We start from the raw sequence: 27,582 nt of genomic DNA, 5'->3' as shown, positions 1-27,582 counted from the left end.
TTTTTTGAAAGGTCGTGGATGACGCATTCAGGGTTTAAATTCAATTTTTCCATTTCGTTTTGTACCTTGAACAAGTCGAGAATAATACTTTTTGGCAAATTTTTCTCGAACGAACTTTTCAGTATTTTGTACTCGGGTTGGAAAAGAGATTTTCCAAAAACTTGTAAAAAATGGTTGTAATCTAACCATCCAGGTCTTAACAGTAAATTTAGAAGCAAAGTGGTTTTTCCACAACCTGATTTTCCGACGATGATTCCTCGAATGCTTCTCGGCAGAAGCTTGTTGTTGTTCCTCTTGCTTTTTCCAATAAGGTAAGTATGGGTATTAAGGCCCGGCGGGTAATAAAGCCCACTAATCCAAAGTTAGGGAAAAAATAAATTGTGAAACTTTTTTTCGACATTAAAATATTAGAGTTATCTGGTTTTATCACTGGCAGCAAAAAAAAATCAGCATTTCTTTACCGCGCGAAGTCTGTTAGGTGGGCCTTAATACCCATACTTACTTTATTCCATGACAAATCAGCAACTTCCATTTCTTTTAATTTAAAATTTTTTTTTTAAATAAAAATGTACTGCGTGAAATGCAAAAGAAAAACAGAAACTAACCATTTGAGAAACGAACTCTCAAAAAACAACAGAAATATGGTCAAAGGAACTTGCGATGTTTGCGGAACGACAAAATGCAAGTTTGTTCCTTCGCATGAATTATTTCAAAAAGGTGGAGATTTGGTGGAATCGATCAACAAATTTTCAAAAAAAATTAAACTTCCGTGGGCAAAATTCCCAGGAGAAATGCACATTCCAGGAATGAATTTTGCAGGACCTGGCACAAGCTTGGACAAAAGGCTCACTTCAACCGACATGTATCAGGAGTGGAGCAAACCGCTGGACAGAGTGGACGATGCAGCATACAATCACGATTTGGCTTATAAATATTTAAACGGCGTTAAAAACAGAAATTCGGCAGATAAAATGGTGCTTGTAGAAATGAACTCCATTCAAAACCCTATTCAAAAAAAAATCAACGAAAGAAAACTCATCACTCCCATCATCAAAGCCAAAGTGACATCGATGATAGGGGCTGCAGATTTGGTTGACATGCGCTCTTTTTCAAAATTAAACAACGGAGTAAAATATATGCTCATGGTCATTGACGTTTTTTCAAAGTATGGATGGATTGTTCCTTTAAAAAGCAAAACGGGACTTGATATGGCTGAAGCGTTGAAAAAAATCTTTGAAAAAAGAAAGTGCACCAAAATGTGGGTGGACAAAGGAAATAAATTTTATAACAAGCATGTGAAAGCGCTGGGAGTACAATTATACTCCACTGAAAACGAAGAAAAAAGTTGCGTCGTTGAATGATGGAACAGAACGATGAAAGAGAGAATGTTTAAATAATTTTCAGCCAAAAACACTAATAAATACATTGACGTTTTGGACGAAATGGTGAAAAATTACAACAACACAAAGCACTCTACCATCAAAATGACTCCAGTTGAAGCCACCGATGAAAAGAATAAAAATAAGGTCTGGATGAACCTGAATGGAAAGGTGCAAAAAGAAAGATCAGAACCGAAATTTTTAATGGGTGACAAAGTGAGGATCACAAAAAAGAAGTCCAATTTTGAAAAAGGGTACACGCCGAGATGGACTGAGGAGGTTTTTACAGTTTCAAAAATTTAGCACACGGATCCACCCACGTACAGTCACCGACGCCAACGGTGAAGAAATTCAAGGAACTTTTTACGAGCAGGAAATGCAAAAGAAAGACATATTCAGAATTGAAAAAATAATTCGCCGAACAAAGAGCAATTTATTAGTCAAATGGTTGGGAAACCCAGACTAGTTCAACTCGTGGGTGGATCATAAAGAATTGATCCGTATGAAAAAAATGATTTAAAAAATTTTTTTTCTTTATAAAAAGATAAATTTTGTGACGATTGAAAATTTTGATGAGAGTAAATTATCGGTTGGAGAAATTTATTCAGCAACCAGACCAATTCAGTAACAAAAGATTCCGCTTTTTTATGATTACCCTTCTGGAAAAAGTCCTGTCATTTTGAGGACTCCCGTTTTGTTTTGGGTGTGTTTAAAAGTTACAGTTTTGAAAAGAAAGAACTGAATGCTTATTCCATGTCCTTTCTCGGTTTTAACGATAAAAATGGAATGAACGAAGAAGAAAGAAAGTTCATTGAGATGACTGAAAAAATATCAAAATTTCTTCGCAATCAAGTCAAGGAAATGGTGCCAACTTTGAAAAAAGGAGGAAGTACGAAAAAAATCGTGACGGAAGATTTGTCCATTTTTAAAAACAAATCTAAGAATCCAAACGCAGCACCCATTTTTTTCGGAAAGTTGTTCACAAAGAAAAACGAAAAAAAAATTGAAGTGTCTTCTCTGTTTTTAAAAAAGAAAACGAAAGACGCCAATGAAAAAAAAATGCTCGTGAAAGCGAATCCTTTGGAATACATTCGACAAAAGTGCTACGTCATCGTCTGTTTGAAAATTGAAGGTGTTTTCGTCGGAGCACAGATCGAGTCCATTCAGGTTAAAATTTCCGATGTGGTCATTGCAAAAAATGCACCATCTATTCAAAGCATCATGGGCGATGATTTGGATTTGGGAGAAGTGGAATCTGATGATGAATTATGAAATCGCGCAAAAAAAAATGAAAATAAAAAGATTTAAAACATTTTCTTTTCATATTTAAATATGCATGCCCCTCACAAGTTGTTTAAAAACAGCGCCTCAGCAGAACTCCACAGTTTGAATTTTCATTTGGGGCATTTGGAGGAGATAATCAAAGAGTTGGAACAAAAAAATTCGAAAAACATAATTGTTGTCAAAAAAAAGTTGGATCATCCCACCTATTTCAGCTCCAATGGGCAGCACGAGATTTTTGCTCAGAAAGACATTAAATTTGTTGCTCTTTCTTACACACAAATACGTTGTCCGTTGGACTGAATTTGGAGAAAGGAATTGCTGTCGTCACTTTGATGAACAAAATCAGCGATTAATTGAAATACAACAAAAAAGATGTTATTTTTTCAGAGTCTGTGGATGACGTCATTTTGGATGTGAGCAACAACAGCCACCAGGACGTCATCGTCAAAAAAGGTGAAAAGCTTAGTAAAATAAATCACATCGATTAGAATTAAAAAAATCTGTCTTTGTTAAAAAGATGGAAATATTGAAAAACAAAGACAACATTTATCCAACTCTTCCGACAGCACCATCGGATGGAGGTCACATTTATCGTCTTCAAAAGATAAGTGAGATTCGTAAAGAAATGGAGGATGAAAAAGGGAAGTGAATGGCTCTCAGCAAAAAATACCATCGAGCTGCGAAGATTATTCGTTTCGCAGATGACGGATTGCAAAAGATGTGCATTGGTTTGGGAATCACAGGAATTGCACTTTTGTCAACCGTCGTTGCCACACCAGCTTCGATTGCGTGCGAGGGTATTGCTGTTGGAATGGGAACTTTGTCCATTTTCGGAAATCAACAGAACAAAAAAATGGTGCTAAAGGCCGAAAATCACGAAAAACTGAAAGTTCTTTGCGAGTCAAAATTGAACACCATTAGCGATCACATTTCAAAATCGCTCATGGACGGATTTGTGAGCGATTCCGAGTACGAATTAATTCTAAGCGAGCTTCAAAAATTTAAAGCCATGACTGAAGAAATACGAACTAATGCAAAAAGCAGCATTGACGAATTGACTAAAGAGTCGCTGATTCAAAAAGGAAGAGAAGACGCGATAAAAGCATTGAACAACCTGTTCAAAAAAGATGAATAAACGCAAACACGAACGAGGTTTCGTTTTTTTGTTTAAGTTTTTTTTTCTCCGTATGTTTAAAATGTCTTTTTTTAAAATACAAGACCCGAAAAAGAGAGTTGAAATTGTTAAAAATTATATGACCAACAGAGAAAAACTTTACAATGAGAACCTTAACGCCAACATTTTAGATGCAATGAAAAGGTGAAAAACGAGCTGAAGAGCATTGCTGATAGAGTGGTTAATGTTGAACCATTGGCTTTGACTTATCCAGAAAGCGAGTCATCTTTTGAAAGTTTCAAGAGTGTTGAAAAACCTACTGAAAAAATGAATGTTGGAAATATTGCTATGTACTTTTATCCAATTACGCGTCCAACAGATTTTCTTCAGACAGAGTGTTTGGAATTCACGCAAAAGATAGAAAAATGTATATTGGAAAAGAACAAATTAGCATCAATGAAACAATGTCATTGTTGGTGAAGAAAAGTATGTGGGAACAAAAGGTCTTTGGGAGCTGATTTCAAGATCCAAACCCCATAAAAGCAAGTACACGGATGATGACCTTAAAAATTACGAAAAAATTCTTGTCAAAACGCATGCAATGGAGAGAGAAGGGCATCCAACCATACCAACAGCTTCGAGAAGTGAAAAATATGTCACCATCATTGCACTCATTTGGGAAAGAAATAAAACTAAAACGAGAGGGAAAAAAGGTCACGGAGTGATCATACTTCCGAGCGATCCGAATGCGCTTGCGCAAAGACTTAGCTTGAGCATCGCCGCAGGTCATGCTGGAAATGTCGCATCGAGTAACGAAGCTGTCGCAATTTGTGACGAGCTGCTGAGGCAAGTGGAAATCAACAAAGAGGAATACAAGTCGATTCAAAGATACATCGAGTCGTGAAAACCCAATGGATTTAAAAAAATATTTTCTCATTTTAAAAATGCACATTGTGAACAACAGAAGATATTTAAAAAAGAACGTCGTCGGAGGTGGACTAATCGTGGATACGATTAAAATTTTTTTGAGGAGAATGGCAGCTTCAAACGCATCGAGATCGTCTCTTCATTTGTTGAGAAAGGCAGCAGCAAGCGAAATAGGAAGAGAAGCAATCACAGCAGCAAAGTCTGCCGGAAAAGAATTGGCCTCTTCGGCTATATTGACAGCCAAAGATGTTGCCATTGACAAAGGAAAAAAAGCGATCGAAAGAGTTTACGCCAAGACAAGGACGGTGAATCCGAACCAATTGGTCAACACAATTGTGAACGAAGCGGCAAAGGTGGATCAGTATGTGCTGATTAATCCGATGGAAGAGCTGCATAAAAAAATGTTTGGTTCGTCCATTCAAGAAAAAAGAAAAATGACGAAAAAGAATGCGGTCAGAATTCAAGATCTCAAAATGGGGAGTGGACTTTTGATTGCGTGATTTTTTCACGAATCAAAATGACATAAAATTTTTTTTCCTCATTTTAAAAAATGATAAACACCGACAGATTAAGAGTTGATGAAATGCCAGAGTATGACACCGGCATTGAAAAAGTTGATTTTTTCGAGTACCTCCCCACAAATCTCGGTTTAAATTCTTCAGGATCGATCGTTTTTAAGATTGATTGCTAGTCTGTTTAGACACTTCCGTCTGAGGCCTACATCCTAGTCGTGGGAGTTCTGAAAAAAGCTGACGGAACTGCTTACGCAGCAATATTTACGACAGCATTTCCCTGGTGAACAACGCCATAATATATTTGTTCAGCGAAGTCACTTATGACTTATCTGGGCAACAAGTGGAAAGAGTCATGTATCCAGGTCAAGGAACAACCATGCTCGGATTGTTGAAATATCCCGTTTTCAGCTTGCAGGTGGTTTGAAGCAAATGTGGTACAAAGACACTTCAAACGCAACTGGAACCACTGGATTCAACGTCAGACAAGACCACTTGTTCGCAGACACCACATCCATTGGATCTTTTTCGTTCAGGATACCTTTGAAGCACATTTTTGGTTTTTGTGAAACTTTTGACAAAGTCGTTTATGGATTCAGACACACCATCACCTTCACAAAAAAAGAATATGACAACGCCATTTATAGAGCCGGAACTGTTGCTGTTGGAATAATCGATATAAAAAATCTCAGACTTTTTATGCCTAGAATTGAAATGAATATTATGAAGAAATCCGAATTCATGGATTTAATGGCTAAGAAAATTTCCGTTCCAGTGGCATATAAGGCAAACAAAGTCGAAAGGCAAGCCATTCCCGTTGGCCTCACAGAATTCACCTGGACTCTCGGAAGAATCATGGACAAAAGCGTTTCGAGATATATCATATTTTGACTTCAGACAAACAGACCTTCCAGTCAAACCGCAAATTCGGCCATATTCGATCATTACGATGTCAACAATTTTTTCGTGACCGTCAATGGGATAAAGTATCCAAATTACAATTACGACTTGATTTTTGGAGAAAAGAAAATTGTCATGGCTCATTCTGACGCGTTCTCTTTTGACGAAAAATATTACGTAACAAACGAACTTGTTTGTGAATACAAAAATTTATTTCCGTTGTTCTTTGTCGATATCAGCAAGCAAAAAGAAAGAGTTCCGAAACGGCCGAATGGGTTGTGAACCTCAAATTCCGAACGGCATTGACAGACAGCACCGTCATATTTGCAGTGATTATTTCCGACAAATTGATTAAATTCGTTTCAGATGGAACCAACATGAACGCTGTTTATTAGATCTGAAAAACCGTCATGAGATTCTTGACAAAAAAATGATTTAAAAATTTTTTTTTCTTTTTAAAAATAAAACATGAGATTCACAAAAAATTATTTGAAAAGTTTGCTGGGGGAAAATGGAGTCACAAAAACTTCAAACAATTTGTTGACTTTGATGATGATTGCGGTTGAGAACTATCTGATCAGCAAAGATTTGCTTTTGGAAGGTGCAAAAGAAGACAGACCTGTAGACCGACCAAAAAAAGAAATGAAAACACAAACGGGAAAGGTTAAAAAACCTATCGACCCAAAATACGAAAGACTTGGTTCAATTCGAAAAAAACCTTTGTCTGTGAAAACAACCAACATCGAAACCGGGGAGGTGGTTGAAAATGGATCACTTTACAAAGCCATGAAAAAGATGGGACATAGATGGAGATATTTGGAGCGTCGAAATGGAAAAGTAGAAGATGGAATCAAGATTGAAATTTTAAATTCTGAAAAACTCGAAAACCTCAAAAAAGTTCAAAGTCCGAAAAAATGAAAAAAAAATTTTCTATTCTCGGAAAAAAAAAGAATTGAAAAAATTCTCGGAAAAAAGAAAAAAATTGACTTTGAGAAAAAAAATTTCTTGGAATAATGGAATGGAAAACGAAATGTGAAAAATTGTCAAAGACCAAAAAAATTCATTTTGTGTCAAATAATTTTCTTGACAAAAAAAAAAAATGAAAACAAAACTGTAAAAGAAAAAAAAGCCAAAGAGAAATCTCTGACAAAATTGCGAAGTGAAGCCAAAGACCTGGCGATAAAACGTTATACAAGAATGACCAGAGATGACCTCGCTGAAGCAATAAAAAACAAGAGGCCTGTTATTGGTGTTAAACCCGTAACACGTCGAAGACCAACGAATGCTGCAAGACCGGTTCCTTCTACGTTCTTTCTGTCGTTGTGAGACCGGTTCCTGCTCCACGCCCCGTTTCCAACGACTTGATTTCATTCGGATCAGCTCGCTTGCAAAATCAGGTGACAAGAGATGAACCATCTATCCTTGACACGCCTGCTGCTGATTCAACGAGCGTCATCACACCCAGGCCTGTTCCTGCTCCTCGTCCTGGCTTGTTATCAAGAATTGCAACGACCGTCTCCAACAGTTTCAACCAAGTGCTTGAAATTGTTGATCCGTACGTTCCAGATGTTGTGAAAAAAAGACTAAAAAATACAAAAAGAGAATTGGAAATAAGAATCTTACCTCTCAAATCGATCGTGTTCAGAAAACCAAAAATTGATTTTCAATTGTCCTCCCACTCGTTGAAGCATGTTGCCGAACATTTTTCGCATCAAGTCGAAGGAGATTATCGTGATCCTTCTGCCTTTTTAGATTTGGCAAAAGACGGTGCGATGAAATTTCTTCAAGAAAATAAAAATAAAAAAGCGTACATTGTTTTGACTTGCAAGATGGTGAGTGTGAGCATTTTGTCTGGAGAGAATTTGTATCGAATTGCCAATTTTTCATCAACAGCTAAAATTATTTTGAAGTCGACGGATTTGGTAGAATTTTACAACACAGCAAAAGAGGAAATTTTGGAAAACATGATAAAGCACAACAAAATGGGCTCGAATTGCAGAATGTCTGCCATCTTGAGAATGGATATCAACATGATTGATTACAAACCAATCGGCGCGAGGTCTTACATCCTCTCGATGATTTTCTGGCAAGCAAAAAAGCAATTATCAACATGGAAAACGAAGACAACAAATGTTTCAAATGGTGCGTCTCAAGGTTTTTGAAAACATGAAAGAGAAACACGGTGAATGAATTGACAAAGACTTGATTGAAAAATCGAAAGAGTTGAATTGGGAAGGGATTGAATTTCCAGTCAAACTCGATCAAATCAAAAAATTTGAAAAAAATAATCCAGAAATCAGCGTTTTTTTTTTTTTGTACAAAAATAAATACATTGAACCTTTAGAAATATCGAAATGTTTAAACAGAAAACATGAAATTGATTTGCTGCTTATTTCAGACGAAAAAACAAATCATTATTGTCTGATCAAAAATCTGAGTCGACTCATTTCCTCCCAGTCATCGAAACACAACGGCAAAAAATATTTTTGCAGAAATTGTTTTCAAGGGATGAAAAGCGCTGAAGATCTTTCAAGACATCCAGTCTATTGAAGAGAGCACAGCTCAATTAGACTCGAACTTCCGAAAAAAAATTCGTTCATGAAATTTGAAAGCAAAAAAATGTCGATGAGAGTTCCATTTGTGGTTTATGCCGACTTTGAAAGTTTCATCAAACCGATGGATTCGTGCGAACAAGACCCAAGCCAGTCGTACACCAAAAAGTTTCAAAAGCACGTTCCAAGTTCCTTTTTCTATTGCATCAAATATTTTGACGAAACCGTTTACCATAGTGATCCGTCGATTTCCACATCGTCAAGCGAGAACGACGACGTTGCCCAATTTTTTGTTGAAAGTTTGGAAAGAGAAATAAAAGAACTTTATGGAAAGACCGGGAAAAAAAAATATGGTCATAACAGAAGAGGATAAAAGTCATTTCAAATCCGCGGCAGTTTGCCACATTTGCGAAGAAAAAATTCTCGATATTGACAAAGTGCGCGATCACTGCCATTTTACTGGAAAGTAACGAGGAGCTGCTCACAACGGTTCCAATTTGGAATACAAAATTCCAAAATTCGTTCCTGTTTTTCACAATATGTCAGGTTACGACAGCCACCTGTTTATCAAGAAATTGTCTGGTGAAAAAACAACCTGCATTCCAAACAACGAGGAAAAGTACATCAGCTTCTCGAAAATAATCAGTGGGTGATTATATTGGAAAAGATGGAAAACCAAAAGAAAAAAATATTGAATTGAGATTCATCGACAGTTTTAAATTCGTGGCCTCCAGTTTGGACAGTTTGTCTAAAAATTTAAAGCCAGAACAGTTCAAAAACCTCGCAAAATATTTTGAAGGAAAAAAATTTGATTTGTTGCGCAAAAAGGCGTGTACCCTTACGATTGGATTGACTCATTCAATTAATTTCATGAAAAGCAATTGCCTTCAAAAAAAGCGTTTTTCTCAAAACTCTACCACGAGGAAATTAGCGATGAAAATTATGCGCATGCGCAAACAGTCTGGTACGAATTTCATTTGCTTCGCATCGTCCAAAAAGGAATCCGTGGAGGAATCAGCATAATTACAAACCGACTTGAAAAATCGAACAACAAATACATGGGAGATTTGTTCGATTCGAGCAAAGAGCCGTCCTTCATTCAATACTTGGACGCCAACAACTTGTACGGATGGGCTATGAGCAAACCTCTTCCCACTCACGGTTTAGAATGGATGGCTGAAGAAAAACTTTCCAATTGGAAATCGATTCCGTGCATTTTGGAAGTTGATTTGGATTATCCAGAAAGTCTTCACGACGAACACAACGATTACCCTCTGGCTCCTGAAAGAATGAAAATTGAAATAGTGGATAAACTCGTTCCAAATTTGAACGACAAAAAGAGTTACGTCCTTCACAGCGAAAACCTGAAATTGTATGAACAATTGGGAATGAAAATTTCAAAGGTGCACAGAGGAATCAAATTTGAGGAACGGGATTGGATGAAACCATACATTGATCTCAACACCAATTTGAGAACAAAAGCCACCAACGACTTTGAGAAGGATTTTTTTCAAGCTAATGAACAAATCGGTGTTTGGAAAAACCATGGAAAACATTGAAAAGCGAGTGGACGTTAGACTGCTGAGAACAAAGAAAGAAGCAATAAAATTGTCGGCTAAACCAAATTACACCAGGTGCACGATTTTCGATGAAAACTTGATCGCCGTTCACATGAAAAGAACAAAGCTGCTTTTCAACAAACCTATTTATTTGGGAATGTCCATCTTGGATTTGAGCAAGACTTTGATGTTTGAATTCCACTACGACTACACCAGGAAAAAATATTTCGACAAAGCAAAGTTGTTGATGACGGACACGGACTCGCTGATTTATGAAATCAAAACGGACGTCCCATTTTTCGTTTATCATATCCCTTTTGAATTAGCAGCAAATATAACCATATGTTATTTACATACATCTATGTAAATTAAAGTAAATTAAAGATTATTTATTTCAGTAGGATAAAAACTATATGACTAACTGAAAATTTCTGAGCTTAAAAAAAAGCTTAACAATAATCGTTGGTAGTTCATCTTTAAACTCTCAATGTTCGTTTGTAAAATGTGTTTTGAATACTTATCAAAATTGTATTGTTTAAGAGATATGAAAGTTAAAGGTTGAATTTATTTGAAATGAAATTATTTAAGTAGCTAATAGAATTGTTTGAATACAATGTAATTAGAGCAAAATGTATTTGGTAGCGGTTCTGGATAATGTTTAGTGCTAATATTGGTCAGGTTTTAATAGTTCTTATTGCAGATATAGAGCAGTAAGCAGGCGATGCAAGTTAATTTGCGTCAAGCAGAAAATGTTCTTGCATTCAGTGCTGAGATCGAGATGACCCATCAAGTTTTTTCGGGCTTCAATCCCATATACTATGAGTGATCGGTGTGGATTTATTCTATCACTCGAAATGCAAATGCTTTAGCAGCCCCTATCACACCACTCCAGCTGCCTTTTCTACCAGCAGTCTTTTCAGTTATTGAAACTATGATCCACAATCAAATTCAACACCAAATTGTTGGCTCACCTTCCTTTTTGTTTATTATGGAGATTATATGATTGAGATAACTTAAAAAGTTGAATTATTCAGATTGTTGGTTTTTATGCTTCTTTTTACTAGTTTAGTTTTTTACTCTGCAAACACTCAAGTCTCAAGAATTTAGACTTGAATTTAATTTGTTCTGAGTGGTGCTCAGTGAATCGGGATACTGTGGATCAGATAACTAGCAAACATAGTAATTTTCATTTTCAAGTTTTCGCCTCGGTAAGTTTACCTCAGTAAGTTTTACCTCGGTAAGTTGAAAAAGCAAAGCAATACGGTCTTGATGAAATAAAGTACAGACCAAACTACAAACGCTCACAGGTTTTCACTTAGAAGAAAAATTGTTGAAAGATTACGAGTGAAGACCTCCTGGATACATTAAGGATTTTTTTGCACTCAGTTAAAAAATTTCTAATAATTATGCTGACTACAAGAGGAAAGTTGTTTTATAAACTTTGAAGAATTTTTTAGAAAATTTTCAACCTGCAAAAAATATAACAAGTATGAAAAATTTAATTAGCAGAGAGAGGTTATTTTGATTATAGTTCTTGTCCTTGTTAACGCCGAAGAAAATGCAGTTCCTCCATTCATAGTGCTTTCCTGAATGAATTTCGAAAACTCTATGGTATCTAATATTACACTTTTATCTGTCGACAGCTCGCGTTCCGGATTGGATGACAGCTAACAGTTATTTATCCATGAAACAGTTAATTAAACTAACAAAATATTTTAATGACCAACCGGTCTTATTGATTTTGAACAGCCATGAGAAACACCTTTCTATTAAGACGATTGTTGAAGAAAAAAGAAGGGGGGTTCATGTTGACATTGTCACTTGATTGTAGCCACAAACTACGGCATTTAGGCTGCTTATGGACTACTTTATTCCTTCTTTAATCACGCCGCATATTACGGTGAGGTAAACCAATTGCAGTTTATGACATTTCAAGCTTGATTGGTATTGCTTTTCCTTAAGCATTCACTTCTAAAATTATTTCATCAAGATTTCGGTGTAGAGAGATTTTTCCATTCAATCTAGGAGTATTTAACAATGAAGTCTTTTTTAGCTTTTATGACATTAATTGACCAATAAGGTAATTCAATGTCGACTTCAAAATTCAAAACCCAAAGACTCAATTATATTAGGATATTGAACTTTCTACTTATAACTTAAAAGAACTTTCAATCTCAGGATCTTCAACCTCAAATTTTCTCTTCAAGAAATAACCCCCCTACCCACAAGCATAACCAAGAAAATATAGAGGTTGAAGAAAAAATGGAAAAACATTCATTTTAACTGATGCTCCTTAAAAAAGGACATTGATTATCAGAAAAATATAAATCACAAAGGAAAATATGACTGAGCAGAATTGCAAAAAAAAGTAGCAGCTAATAACCGCAGCTAAAAAAGCTTGCCAAAAGTTTCCTTATGCGAGTTCATCAAATAAAGGAGTTGATGCAACTTTCTTAAGTTGTAGCTTCGTAAATTATGAAACGGATTGCACCAGTGGTCTCACAAATGAGACTTTACTTAAAAGCCAAAACATATTGTTTTTCAGTGGTTACGTTTTCTTAAAACTAAATACTAAAAAACTTTCTAGTAAATTTAACTAAAACATTGTAGTAAATTTGAAAAAAAGTTTGGTAAAGTACTAAACACAGTAAAGACATAGAAGAGATTTTTCAGACGTTTTTCAATAAAAAAAAAAAAAAAACCCTAATTTTCCTAATTTTTCCGACAGTTGATCACATATCTGAAGTGTTACTTATGAAAATATTGTTTAGAAAGTAGCCAGATCAATACTTGGTGAAGAGACTGTTCCTTGTCATTTTAACTTTCTTGTGAATTTAAAAGCTTTAAATGATGCCTTCTGCTAATTTGTTTTCTTAAAAGAAATTGCTGTTATTTTAGATGGTTGAATAAAGTTATCAATGAAATGCTTGTTTATTTTCTCAATTTTTAATATCTATTTTTTGATAACTATAACAAAAAATATACTAACAAAATAACCAAAAACATTATACCCAACACATTGCTATGTTTTTACTCCCTCAGCCTCAAAATTATTAGGCTCCGCCCCTATTCACTACCATTGATTCAAAGTTATTTTAGTTGATTCACTGTGCCCCAAGTTGTGATTCACCCTACCTCAGTACAGGGGTGTATTGAATATTTTAACACAGCTACTTTAAACTTCTCTGTGAGCCGTTTAATAAAAAATATTTGGGTTTCAGTGATTTCTAATCATGAAGAGCATGCATCTCAGTTCTTTCGCTTTTACAGAAATGAAATACATATTTTAACATTTACTCAAATTAAAAAATAAACAATTCTGTTCAAATGTGCCCAAACTTCGCATAACAATGGTTTTTAAAAGAAAACCACCCGAAAACAGAGAAAAGTTCAGAAAAGTACTTTCTATATCTGTTGATAACTGAAAATTAACTTTGTTCGGGTAAACTATTTGTTATAACAATCATGAAATTCTTTTTCTTTATTATTCTAAAGCCACTTTAAAACATCATGTTAAATATGTTTTCTGAAAGATCAATGTTAAATCTGCATATATAACTATGCCTAACCTTAAGGTCTTTACGCAAGTAACAGAATAAGTTTAGGATATAAACATTAAGATATTAAAAACCAAATAAAAGTTGAACAACAGATTTATTACAAAGTTGCAAATGATTCAATTCAAGTAGTTCATAACGCTGAAGCAAAATATCTCATATATACTTACGATAAAAAACTAATAGTTGTTAAAAGGTTTAATGCACCATACATGCTGCCATGATGATTTTATCAAAACTTGCTTTTTTATCAAAGGGTTTAATTTTTAGTTTTTTTATTCTTACTTAAAGAAAATTTAAAACGAAAATCCTTTAAGTTGAAATCGAGGTTTGAGCAGAATGCATTTATTTTAAACAATTAACTATTTTAAAAAAAAAGAACTATTTTAAATGAGTTAATCACTAATACTTTCCAATTTGAGTACATGAGATTTTGTTTTCAAAAGTGAACCATTGTCAGCTAGGTTTTTTCTGTTAAGACTTGTTTTTTGTTTATTTTAAAGGTGAAAGTTCTTTCGAGTGTAATTAGACAGACAGGCTATAAAACTTGTTACTCTTGCAAAACGTGTGATTCCTTCTAGCGAATTTTAGTTTTCTAACGGAATTCACAACTATATTTTCAATAAACATCATTACTTTTATAAGAGAAAGAAAGTAATTCAAAAAACAAACTTTCATCGAATACTAAAAACGGAATTCCTAAATGTTCTATGCAAAAATGTTCGTAATAAATTTGTATGGCTACAAAACAGCCGTTTTTGATTTACCAGATCCTAGACATAAATTAAAAGGTATATTACAATCGATTCACACCAAAAGCCAAACATTTCAGTTGTCAAACAGAATATGCTAATGCAACCAATTCCTGAACTAGAAAAACCGATTTTCGGAAAACCCCTACATATACTTAAATTCAGGTAGATAATCAAATAATCAAATAATTCAAAAATTTGATCGTACATCGCATTGCTTCCACGTGATTTATTGTCATGCTTATCTGCAGATCTACAAAATTGAGGGTGTGGTTAACAAGACCATGTAAATATGGGGAAGCTTGCGAATCATCATATGCTGCCAACAAATCACTCTAGACAATAAAACCAAGAAGTATCGATTGATGTATAATTGGAATCAATGTTGCAATGTCGCGATTTTTGACAAAAGTTAAAAAGTCTCTCTAAGTTGCAGGTTCATACCTACCAAATATCCATTATGGCGGGAATATTCTACCAATTTAAAACTTTCCTCGACAAAAAAACAGTTCATCTATTTCAACAATGCACCCTGAACCGCCTATTAGATCAAAGTTATTGAGGAGAAATGAGTAGATTACATCTCTACAAAAATGGTTCTAATCAATAATGGTTTTGTAGCTTCTGATGTTTAGCTCTTGCCTTAAACCATTTGGATAATCCTCAGCCTATACCCGTACTTCTTCTCTAAACGTAAGATAAGTATAATATTTGCCATAAATGTAGATGGGATTTTTCAAAGATTTTTGCAGCGCTTAGCAAGACATCCTCAATCTGACTTGATCGATTGATATATTTTTTATCTGTTATGTACAGGGCATGTTACATAAGTTCTGCACCAGCGAATCGTATCTTCTCTATTGAACTTGAATTTTGATCATTTTTTCAGTTAGAGAAAGAAAGTCAAAGTTGTTTATTGTTGGCCTTCAAAAACTCACAATATGTTAGAAAATAAAAAAACAAATACTTATATGAAGTATTTCTTTTTATATGATTAGCATAATGAAAATGGGTTTTCACGAGGTCTCAACTGGAAGCAATAAAAGAAGGTAAATAATTTTAAGGAAATAGTTTTTTAATATAAAAAACTATAGCTGTTAAAAAGTTTATTGAAGTAAATATTCAATGAAGGAATTTTATAACATAAGCAAAAGAAACTTTTGAAGATATACTAGAGAACAATTTAAGAACCCAGGCTAATATAAATTGGCGGGATAATGAATAAACGCGATTGAATTCCCAGCACGTTCTTTCATTCGAAATCTTTTTTTAAAGTAATGAGAAAAAGGTTCTTAATACTCCTGAAAGAAAAGAAAAAATGATCATTTTTCAAGATGGCGCATATTAGCGATTTGTTGTATGTTTTGTTACTTTCAACTTCAAAATAGAATAGCTTACATTAACTTTGAGATTTGTGTATCTACACGGTTCTTATACAGCACAAAATTTTAAGATTACACAGCATAAACTTAATAATGTGATCGTCACAATATAGTAAATGAAAGATGATGTTATATTCTCCCTATCATTTTTGGAACTAATTTTCATTAAAAAAGCTTTCTAAAAATATCTCGGCACTTAACTAGGTGATACCTTTATGGAGTTTTAAATTTTTAAGAGTTAAAGACTTTAAATACTTAAGGTCACAAATCTCCATCATTTAATCGTTTTCAACTGGAAGAAAAGAAATTTTTTTATTAGCAATCTTTACGTTTTGAAAACTTGTCTTCTATTTCTTCGTTCTCTATTTGTGAGTTCATCATTTCTTTAGCTGATATTGCGTTAATGAGTATCCCGGAAAACAAAAGAAACTCAAATGCCAATGCCTAGTTCAGACAAGATAAGCATAAAAAAAATTATTCATAGGCTTCAGAAACTTTTTTATCATTTAAAAATAATCTTTTAAAAAGGAAAGTGAACTTTTAATGTAATCCTGTGTAAAGTGGCCGCAGTTTTTCCATCTCAAGTGTTAGTCTACTAATGACTGCGTAGACAAACGGAAATTTTCACGAGCTTTAAAATCAACTTTAAAATCATACTTTAAATCAAACTTTAAAGTCAACTTTAAAATCTTTAAATTCTTTTAAAGGCTTTGAATTGACTACATTTTTCAAGGATGCTAAGGAAGTTTAAAAGTAATCTTTAAGTTTTACTTGATTCAAATTTATATCGTACTCAACCAAAAAAAAGTGCGAGACGATCGAAACACCATGTACAATTGCAAGAAAATGAAACCAGCCACATCATTAAAGTTTCAAACTGTTTTCACAATAATGACCAAAAATTCAATTTTAACTGCACTGATAAATGGTAATAGTTCAATTTGTAAGATACGCAATAATTCTGTAATTGTTTATTTACTTTAAAAACAATTGGAGACCAGAGACAAACACTAATCAAAAGATAACTGGTAAAACCGTAAGTTAAGTAAGTTTTCTAACAAATATTTCTGACAAATGTTACTCTTAAGCTCAGCAATAATTTGGGGTAAAATAACGCTCGCTGCTTCAAATATCCCCGAAAGAAGTCTGGGGCTGTCAGTTTTGGGAGAAGATCAGACCAAATATTCAGTCTAATGTTATTCCTTACAAAGCCTTTGAGACTGAGAGGATACAACTCTTGTTTATAAATAATTCTGAGTCTTTGAGTTTCCCAAAGCATGCTATTTTGTCTATTCATAAAGGCATTTAAGTGAAAATGGGCTTCATCTCCCATCATTAGTCTATTAACAAATTTGCGGCCTTTTCTAGATTTTACTTGAATATTGACACAGCTTTGTCGTGCTTAAGGACCAATTGGCTTACTCCTGTATGAATTAAACTTTGAATGAAAACATTTTGAGACATCATTGCATGCATCGCAAATTACTGCGAGTGATTCCAAGCATTTGAGAACAATCTCTTTGACGGAGGTTTTGACGGTGGATTTTTTCAATTAAAATATTGCATTTGTATGTTTGAGTTTTAACAATTGAGCGATAAACATGAAATAAATTTTTGTTAGTGTAACGTCAAATACAATTTTTTTTTCTAATGACAACTCCAGTGCATTTATCATGCCCTCATGATTGATGCTTTCCTTCCGATCTTCTCCGCAAAATAAACAAAACTAAATCGTTATTTATTCTTATATGTTTACAATGCTAATTTCTTTTATAAATCTCTACGCAACTTTAATTGGCATCATTTTCTTTGTTCTGCATCGCCGTTATATCATCTGACAAGGCAGAGCATTCACTGAACGGTTTACATAAGTTTTTCATTTTAATAGAAGGTAAGACATGTAATTGTTCTTTCATTTGATTTATTGGCGCAACAAAATGTTCCTCAAGGATTTCTTTATTTTTCTTGTGTAACAACTGCAGGAAACTCTTCTTGATCATTGGCATCTATCGAAGGAAGTCATCATCAAGTTCATACCTGTTGCATGGCTAAATTCCGATAGATTTAAATTTGAATTTATTTAAATTCAAATTTTCCGATAGATTTAAATTCCGAAAGATTTATATATTGCAATCGTTAATATCGTTTTAGCAAACAAAAAAACTTTTCTTGAGATTATCACAAAATCTCTCTAATTTTCAAAATTAAACAAAAATCTCTCTGCTTTACATTATGCAACACCTGTTACTTGTAAATATTGCAAAATGTGCAAACTGTAACATGGATTTGTTGATTGAAGATTTTAAAAGCAATATCCGTTCAAACTGATTTTGAGCATGAAATTCCGTACAGTAGTGTGACTCAGTAGTGTGTTTAATTGAGTTTATAGGATTTGTTATGAAACAAGAAGTTTAGACTTCGTTACAATTGGTTTTAAAAAACTTAAAAAAGATCTGTCCAAAAGTTAGAGACGGTGGGTTGTTTGAGCAAGAATCGATAACGTGAACTCCATTTAAGCACGCTAGCTATAATATTTTTTGAATGAGTGTGTCCATCCAAAAGAAGAAGTATTACTTTATTGTTACTCTACTCCAACCTTGTGTTCTTGATGAAATTATTTAACCATTGAACAAATAGTTCTGACGTTTCCATCCGGAATTATCTTTGCAGTCATTTGAGCAACTTCTTCAATTATTTTATATTGTAAAACAGTAAAAAAAAATTAAAAAAAACTATTTTGAAAATGATATTACAATGATACTCACATATTATGCTTCCGCACCTGATGCTAACACAGTGTGAGTGTCTTTTAACAAGTTAAGTCTATCTCATGTGAAATTATTAGTATTTCTTTCAAAACGTCATCTCTGAAAGTATTTGCGAAACCTGTTTTTCCTTATTTAGCTAACAAAATTTTTGTTGCACCCTCTGAGCCAGCTCATTTAGTGCAGCCTTTTGCCAAAGTCCTGCTTTAAAAAAGATAGCACTAAATGAGCTGGCTTTTATAATTGCTGTTTCCATTTGGTTCATCTAATTGACCCTTGCCGAGATTTCAAGTTTTTTGTAGACTAGGGCAGGGGTCAAACAACTGTTACGGAATATATAACAATACTTATAACTTAACTATAGATAACACCATAAGTGATCATATTGATGCTGATAGCAATTAGTAATGTTCAAAAACTTGACGTAGTTCTGACAGACAACACTTTATGGCCTTTGTAGATGTAGACTTTAAAAGCTAAAAAAATATGCTGAGCTTTTTTCTTTGACCGAAATGTTTTAAAGCCCAAACTTGGTTTTTAATTAAAGCATGAAATTTTGTAGGATCCGTGAAAAGAATGCTATCTGTATCAGTTTCTTCTAGAGATACCACAGCTCTTAGTTATTAATATTATATTTTTCTTCGGAAACTGGGAATTTCTAAAAAGCCAACGAAAGTTTCCTCAAGTGGGCTCAATGGCTGGAGTTGACAAAATACTTGCTGAAAAAGAGCGACAACGCTGCATCAAACTACAGTAATAGGAAAGAAAGAAAAGAGAGGAATTGTTTCATATTAAGAAACAGCAACTTAAATGTTTAACCATTACTGATAATAATGAAGTCAACGAGGGCGACGAATTTTCTTCAGATATTACGGAAGAAGATGAAAGAGAAAAAAAAACGTCATTGCAAATCAGCGATAACGATAAAAATTTCAAAAAGAGAACTATTAAAAGAAACGTGTACAGTTGCTAATGGATCCGGTATTAGACAACAGCTACTTATTTTAAGAAAGACTTTAGCATTAGGTAGAGCAGCTTTAAATGATGTTACACTTTCTAAACCATCAGTTCATAGAGCAAGATCAGTTAACAGAGTTGAAGAAATTAAATTAATTAAAAAAACATGGATTCCACCTGAGTATTTGGAAACTCATTGGAATGGAAAAACTTTCAAGCAAGCTGCTGGAAAAAAGGAAGAGCGACTTGCTGTGTATGCAGGGCCACCTCCTAAGTTGCAAGGTACTCCTAAAATTGCTGACGGGACTGGTCAAATCAATGTTGTTCAGTGATGAACCTAGTTTATAAATGGCAATTAAAAGCATCTGTTGTTGCACTTGTCTGTGATACAACATCTGCAAGCAGTCGAGAATATAATTGAGCTGCAATTCTAATTAAGAAGCAAACTAGTCGTTCTCTACTCCGACTTGAATGTAGACATCATATTCCAGAGCTCTTTATAAAAGTAACATCCAATGCTATTTGCCGTCCAAACAAATCACCAAGAGTCCCGTTGTTTGAAAGGTTCAAAGAAGAATTTCATAACCTTCACAAGAATATAAAAGAACATAGAGTGTGGAACTGGCCTCATGATCAAAATAGCTTTTTATTTCAACAAGCACTTGAAGTAAAGAAATGGGCAATGGATTACTTGGAGAGAAAAACATTTCCTCGTGAGGACTATCGCGAACTAGTGGAGCTTACTCTATATTTTTTCGGTGGACATGTTAAAAGAGGTTTCTGCATTCGGTATGCTGGTTCTGATCATCATGCAAGGTGGATGTCAAAAGCCATTTATTATACAAAAATATTCCTATCTCGAACTTTTGAACATACTGATGAAAAAGCAAGAAATGATGAGAGGATGGCTGAGCACATTTGTCTTTTTTACGCAAAGTACTTTCTTCTATCCGCTATTACTTCTGCTGCTCCAGCTAATGACCAGCATTTCTTTTATTTAATGAGGAAATTTAAATCAATCGACCTTGAAAGTGCAGAGGAAACCATAAGTCTTTTGGAAGACACCTTGGATACTTATCTGAGGAGCTAGTAGTCTTTTCTTTGTTCGACGACTCTGTGAGTTATGCAGAAAAGACTATGATGGGTAAGAAACTAATAAACTTACCGAGACCTAAAGTACTTACTCCATATAAACCGAAGACTCCGATTATGATTTGGCGCGACCAAAAAAAAAACCTTTTTTATTGTCTTTTATTAGCGAAAAGTCATGGTTGCTTTTTCATTTGTTAAAATTAAACAGACCCCAAGAATGGCTAAACGTTTCATCAAAACATTGGAACAAATCAAGGACTTAAACGCCGCAAAAAAATTTGTTTGCAATCTTTATTGTGTCAACGATATTGCAAAGCGAGGTATCAAGCTTATAGGAGACATCAAAGACAAATGTTTTGATCCAATAGAGAGAGAACAACTTGCTCGAGTTGTGGAAAAGCATCGAAGCAGCTTTAAAGGTGCATCTTTCTCAAAGAAATCAATTGAAATTAATTTTCAACAAACAAACAAATAAAATTTCAGTGACGTTATAAATTGTATATTTATTAGTATTTCAATAAATCTTTTGTGGGATATGTACAAATAGTCATAAGTTAATAAAATTTTGTATAATTGTTTTCTAATGGTTAATAATTAAATTGTGTAAACCCCACTAAGTAACTATATCAATTAGTGAATAAAAAAGTTGCGCAACACTTGCACAATCCGTTATTCTAACTTCCAATGTTTTGTGGGGGATCTAAAAATTTTTTGAATTTGGGGTTTTTAGATCAAATTTTATTATGGTAAAAACTCCGATTAAAACTTCAAAGAAAAGCTTAAAATGTACCACCCTAACATTCCGTCTTACATGTCAACACAATGTACACTTTTTTATTTCTATTTTCTCTCATTATTTTTATCCCTCCAGCTCTTGCCAGGTTTAAAAAAGAAGAGACGTCTTGATAATTTCCTTTGACTTCATGAGAAAATAAGCCTTACCAATTTAAACTCAATCGGATTTTGTACACTGTTTCTAATAAGAGCGATTTAAGATCATCTATTTTTTTTTTTTTTTTTCATTTCGCTTCCTGTATCGCTCACTTTTTTCTTCACCGGTTCTGGTACGTATGGGTTTATTGATTCCACAACATCGTTATATCTATTCACAAAAAAAGAAGAAACATTTCTTACAGCTGTTGTCAATCTTGAAAATATTTTAAAAAAAAAATAAAACAGGTGATGAAGCTGATGAAGGAATTGGTTCGTCAAGGATGTCGTGTCGGTCTTGGAGCAGGAACCGGTCTTTAAACAATCGGTCTAGGAGCAGGAACCGGTCTTTGAACAATTGGCCTAGGAACAGCCCATGAAAGTATACTCCTTTGAGATAATGTGTTGTTTAATGCTCTAACAAGATCATCCTTACGCATTTTGTAGTAATATTTTATTTTTTGCTCTTTCGCGATTTGTTGCAACTCTTTTACATTTTTTTTTTACATTTTTTATTACGCAAGATTTTTTTTATAAAGCAAGACTTTTATTTATATAATTTCAATATTTTAACTTTTTTGTTAAAAAATCTGTTCATGTGTTTTTGTCAGTTTTGAAATATTGCGAATTCCCTAAAAGTGTTTTAATTTGGCAGTCCTTGTGCACAATGTTGTCTGATTTAAGCAAGCCAAGTGTGAGCACGCTGGTGATGACACCTTTGATTATCTTTTTCTCTTTAAAATCACAATCCAATTGAAGCACATACTTGTCAATAACTCTTAGTTTGTCTCTTCTCTTTAAGTTGTTCCAATTACTACTGATATGCTCCTTGATTTCTTTCTCAATTCGTGAAAATTGTGTCTCACCACTCCATACAAGTTTGTAAAGCTTGTCTCTCTCCATCACTGAATATTTTCGGGAATTGAAATTTTCCGTTATCGGTGAAGTAAACAGAATCATTAACAACACCACCTATTCCGAACTTTTTCAGCATTTTTTTTGTGCTAATTTATCAGAATTTAATATTTCTATTTTAAATCCATTGTCCACTTTTCCATCTCGACTCTCCAAGTAGTGCCAACCGTGTCTTGTCTCTCTAATCGCTTTGTACAAAGAGTTGTATTCATTCACTTCTCCAGTTTAAACATTTGTTAGCTTTACAGCCCTTTTTCTAATCAGTCTAAGCCTTTCATACTTGAGGTCAATTATTTTTTCTTCTTTACTTCTTTTAATGTTTGTGTTCTGCATTTTTATGTTTTTACTAAACCATTGTGATGTTAATTGTTTTTTGCTAAATTCTTTGAATCCCTGTAAAAATCTTCATTTTTTTTAAACATTTCTTGAAACGTCTTAATAGCCTCTTCTCTCCCTTGTTTGATCAGTGTCTCCTCAGCAACTTCATCAATCTGTCCTCTCACTTTTGTTCTAATACCTTCATGCATGGATTTAAACTTTTGAAGCTCTCCGAGAATTAGTTCGTACTCACTGTTGCTTATGACTCCATCTTTAAGTGCTTTTGAAATAAAATTGCTTATGGTGTTTAGCTTTGAATCAGCTAGCACTTTTATCTTTTCGGGCCTTTAAGCTTAGCTTTTTGTTGGCTAGTCCTCCAACGATCGACAAAAACTCTTCTCCTAGCGCAACACTCTCGCATGCAATCACCGCTGGAGCTGCAATGATTGTCGTCAAAAAAACCAACCTCACTCTCTATCTCTTTTTGTATTTAGCTGATATTTTGAAGTCTATAGCTATGACCTTCATCCACAGGAGCATGGAAGAACTGGATACAGTTTAGGTCTTTCAGACCCATATGAATTAGATCCTTTGAATCCAGACATGCTGCTATTATCACAATTGCAATTTTATTCCATTTTATGAAGTAAAGAAAAAATTATATGCATTAGCTTATAAAATTTATAAAGCATAAACTCTCCCCTTTTTTTATAATGACATCTTTTTTGCTGTTGTGAATTTCCATTATAATATTATCGGTTGACTCTGATATTGCAAGGTCGTGCACATAAAAATCTAGTTTTGATTTTATACTTTCTCTTAAATTCACCAACGCTATTCCACTTTCAAGTGAACGCCAAACATTAAAGTTATTTTCTTATGGGATGGACGAATTAGTTTAATGTTGTTTTGTGCAAATATCTCATATCCCCCATTATATTTCACTGAAGGGTGCTCTAAATTATCACACTTTAAATAAATATTTTTTCTAATCTCTAAAAAGTTCCTATTTTTCTGAAAAAAAGCATGTCTGTTATTTCCTAAACATCTTTCGTTGATTCATATCCATTCCCTTATCTCTTGAGAATTTATGAAATGGCATTTTTTTATAATCAAAAGAAAAAAAATAGATCCTTTTGACCTTTGCAAAAATCTTTTGATTTTTTTATCTCAAAGAATTAAATTCAAAAAAGGAATGCTAGAAAACGGTGAATTTGGTCTTAGCAATAAACCGGATCCAACTGATTCATAACCCTTTCCGCTTTAATATATAATCCATCTCCACCTACAGAATCGCTCTTTATCCAAGGTCTCATAAACAAGCCTGTTCCAGCTGCTGTCATTTTCATTGCTCTTCAATTCTTTTTAGCATACACCACCCCTCTACCGGCATTTTTATCTACCATAGCAGAGCCGGCAGACGAACCTACTCCTGCCAACAATCCAGTTGCTAAGGCTGGAACTATTCTTGTTGCAAGTGTGCTACCCAACATACCCAATAGTGGAAGAAGAGCTCCTATAAACCCATCTTCTACTTTTGAGTTGTGCTCTAGCTGTGCTTTGCTTAAGTTAAGTACAACCCCTGTTCCATTATTTTACGCTTTTATAATTTGATTCAATTGAGCCTTTGTCAATGCCAGCACGTGCTCCCCATAGAGATCTTGATGAGTTAGTTTTATATTAACAGTGCTTCCGTTTTTAATCGCCTTCTTGATTTCATCATCTTGACTCCGTGAAATATTGACTTTTACCTTTTGGTATCATTTTGTTTTTTTATATGCAAAATATAAAAAAAGTATCGCGAAAAAGCATTGTTTGAAAATATATCGAATAAAATGTTGGATATTCTCTCTCTAATGTGAAATCTTATGATGATATCTTCTCCTCTAAAATTCATCAAATTTTCATTTTGATCTACAATTCGTGTTTCCATGCTAGAAATTTTACTCAAAACTATCGGTAAGTATATCAAGTGAAAAGGTATTTCAACAATTTTGTATCCTGGACCAACTTCTGGATAAAAAGAGTAAATATCGTTTGTTGTTTCTCCGTCTAAATAAGACGATCCTAAAATCTTTATCTTTAACCTCTACTACATATGTATATTCTTTTTTATCAAATCTAAGAACCGGTCCTAAGCTGTTATTTACATTAAAATCTAACCAATACTGTTTTTCTTTTGCCTCATCTCGCTTAGCAAATTTCAAAGTAGCTCTCAACGTACTCATGTTTGTTTTAATCATTACTCCGTCTGTAATGTACAAATTTCCTACTTGCTTTTTCATTTCACCTTGAAGATAATCGTTAATCTCATTTACTTCATAACATCCTTCTGGGATGAATGTGGTGTATGATGTTGTACCATTGTTTGGGCTGTAACGAAAAAAGTGTGATAAGTCACTATTCCTACTAACGCCATTTCATAATTTTTTTTCGAATCAAGTTCGAATGGTTTATCAAAGTAAGTTTTAATTCTACTGTTTGTTGACTTCATAAATAAAATCCTGACATTTTTTTATATATGAAGATTTTTTTTATGAGTCTGGTATATAAAAAGTTTCAAGTCCGCTTCTATATTTACCATATTCCTTCATAGAGGATATACCTATCACTGCAAATCCATGAGGATTAGACCAACAATGCTTACAAAACTTTTTAAACTCTTCTTTTTTCATATTAATAGTGTGAGGGCGGCTGATTTTATTAATTAATTTTTTTATTTTATGTTAATTTATATTTGATGTGATGATAAAAAAATGTGACTGTGGCGATTGGTTCTATGTAAGTGTAATGGTAGCGCAAATGTAGAGAGTGATAGAACGTGAGGTAGGACTGTCAGTGTGTAACGCAGATGTGGTAAAAGCGCGATAGGAACATCAGACTTTTTAAATAAAAATTGTTTACTCAAATAAAGCAATAATAAAAAATATTATAATGATAATGTTGCCTTACTTAAAATGAAAGCAAAAGTAAAAATACTTACGACTGATATTTCTTCTTTTCTTACTTATTTTTCTTAATCAATATTCTCAATTATTTCTCAACAATATATATATTCTCTTAATATCAACTCATACAAATAACAATACATTAATACTTATAACAACGCAAATTGAAAACTACTCAAATACATTTCCTTACCAAATCCTTCTCATAAGTTCCTCTTTAAATTGTCCATAAATTCTTTTCATTAAATTCTCTTTAAAATTTTCAAAAATCCTTTTCTCATAAATCCTCTTTTAAAATCTCTTAAAACTCTTTTAAATCCTTTTCTCATAAATCCTCTTTTAAAATCTCTTAAAACTCTTTTAAATCCTTTTCTCATAAATCCTCTTTTAAAATCTCTTAAAACTCTTTTAAATCCTTTTCTCATAAATCCTCTTTTAAAATCTCTTAAAACTCTTTTTAAAACATTTCATCAAAATTTTCCCGAAAACATCTCTCCAAAGAGAGGGCTCCAAAAATCTCCCCAAATAAAAGTCTCTAAAAAAAATCTCAATAAAAATCTAAAAGATTTTCTCAACCGTTCCTTTTCTATCTGTCCGCAGGTGTTATTTTGAATTCTCGTCCAGACAATAGATTTCTTTTTTTTTTTTTTTTTTTTTTTTTTTTTTTTTTTCAAGTTCGTTCAGTACTTTAGTTTCAACTTCTGAGTCATGGTATTCTTTAAAACAAGTTTTACTAGTTTTCTTTTTGTTAGTCTTTATATCAGAGTGGCTACAGAACTTTCTAGAACTTTACTAATTAAAATCATATCATTGTGTTTCAAGTCGTGTTTGCGAAACAGTTTTAATCATTTATGGTGTGACTTATTCATTTTTCATGTTATTAGACATGTGTGTCCACCTGGTGTTTTTTTGGTTGACTCACTCTTTTCCTCGTTCGAATGTAGCGTGTTTGAGTCGGGTAAAACTTAAAGATAATGTTTACAATTTTCTTCATCTTCCCTCCTCACATAGCTCCATTCTTCGAAAAAAATCGTCCCTTGATTTTTAACTACAGGGTTAGTTCTTACATGTGGTATGTGTGTACTGTTTATCATATGGATTATCAAGATCTAACTTTTCGAGAGTTGAAGTTGGTTTATTGAAGTTTCGAGAGTTGAACTTGATTATCGCTCTTCTATTCGTGTAGGCTTCGAGATTTTGAATTCTTATTGTCTGTCTTTTATTAGTGTAGGTTTCGAGAATATTTGAGTAACTTGATTTGCGTTTTTAATTAAATATTTTAAACCGTGTAAATATATTCTTAAATACTCCAATAATATAACGTCGTGCATATACTTCAATTACATATACTTCAATTTCATATACTTCAATTACATATACTTCAATATATACTTCAATTTGATATACTTCAATTACATATACTTCAATTACATATACTTCAATTACATATACTTCAATTACATATACTTCAATTACATATACTTCAATTACATATACTTCAATTACATATACTTCAGTTACATATACTTCAATTACATATACTTCAATAAATTTCTTAATAATACAATGAAAATTTGTTACCCCTTACAGATACTTAAATGTAAATCTTGAAAACATAAAGTGAAAAATGGAAAAAAGAAAATAGACAAATCATCTCAAAAATAAAATGGCGTAGGCACTGAGTAGCAAGGGCTAAAACCTGAAAAAGTGCCTTGAAAAAATTAACTTTTTTTAAAAGG

Source organism: Hydra viridissima, unplaced genomic scaffold (assembly GCF_058129835.1).
Source record: "Hydra viridissima isolate aposymbiotic clone 2 unplaced genomic scaffold, HvirCarnegie_v1 scaffold_14, whole genome shotgun sequence".
NCBI classification, from domain to species: domain Eukaryota; kingdom Metazoa; phylum Cnidaria; class Hydrozoa; order Anthoathecata; family Hydridae; genus Hydra; species Hydra viridissima.
Note: the sequence above shows the minus strand (reverse complement) of the source record.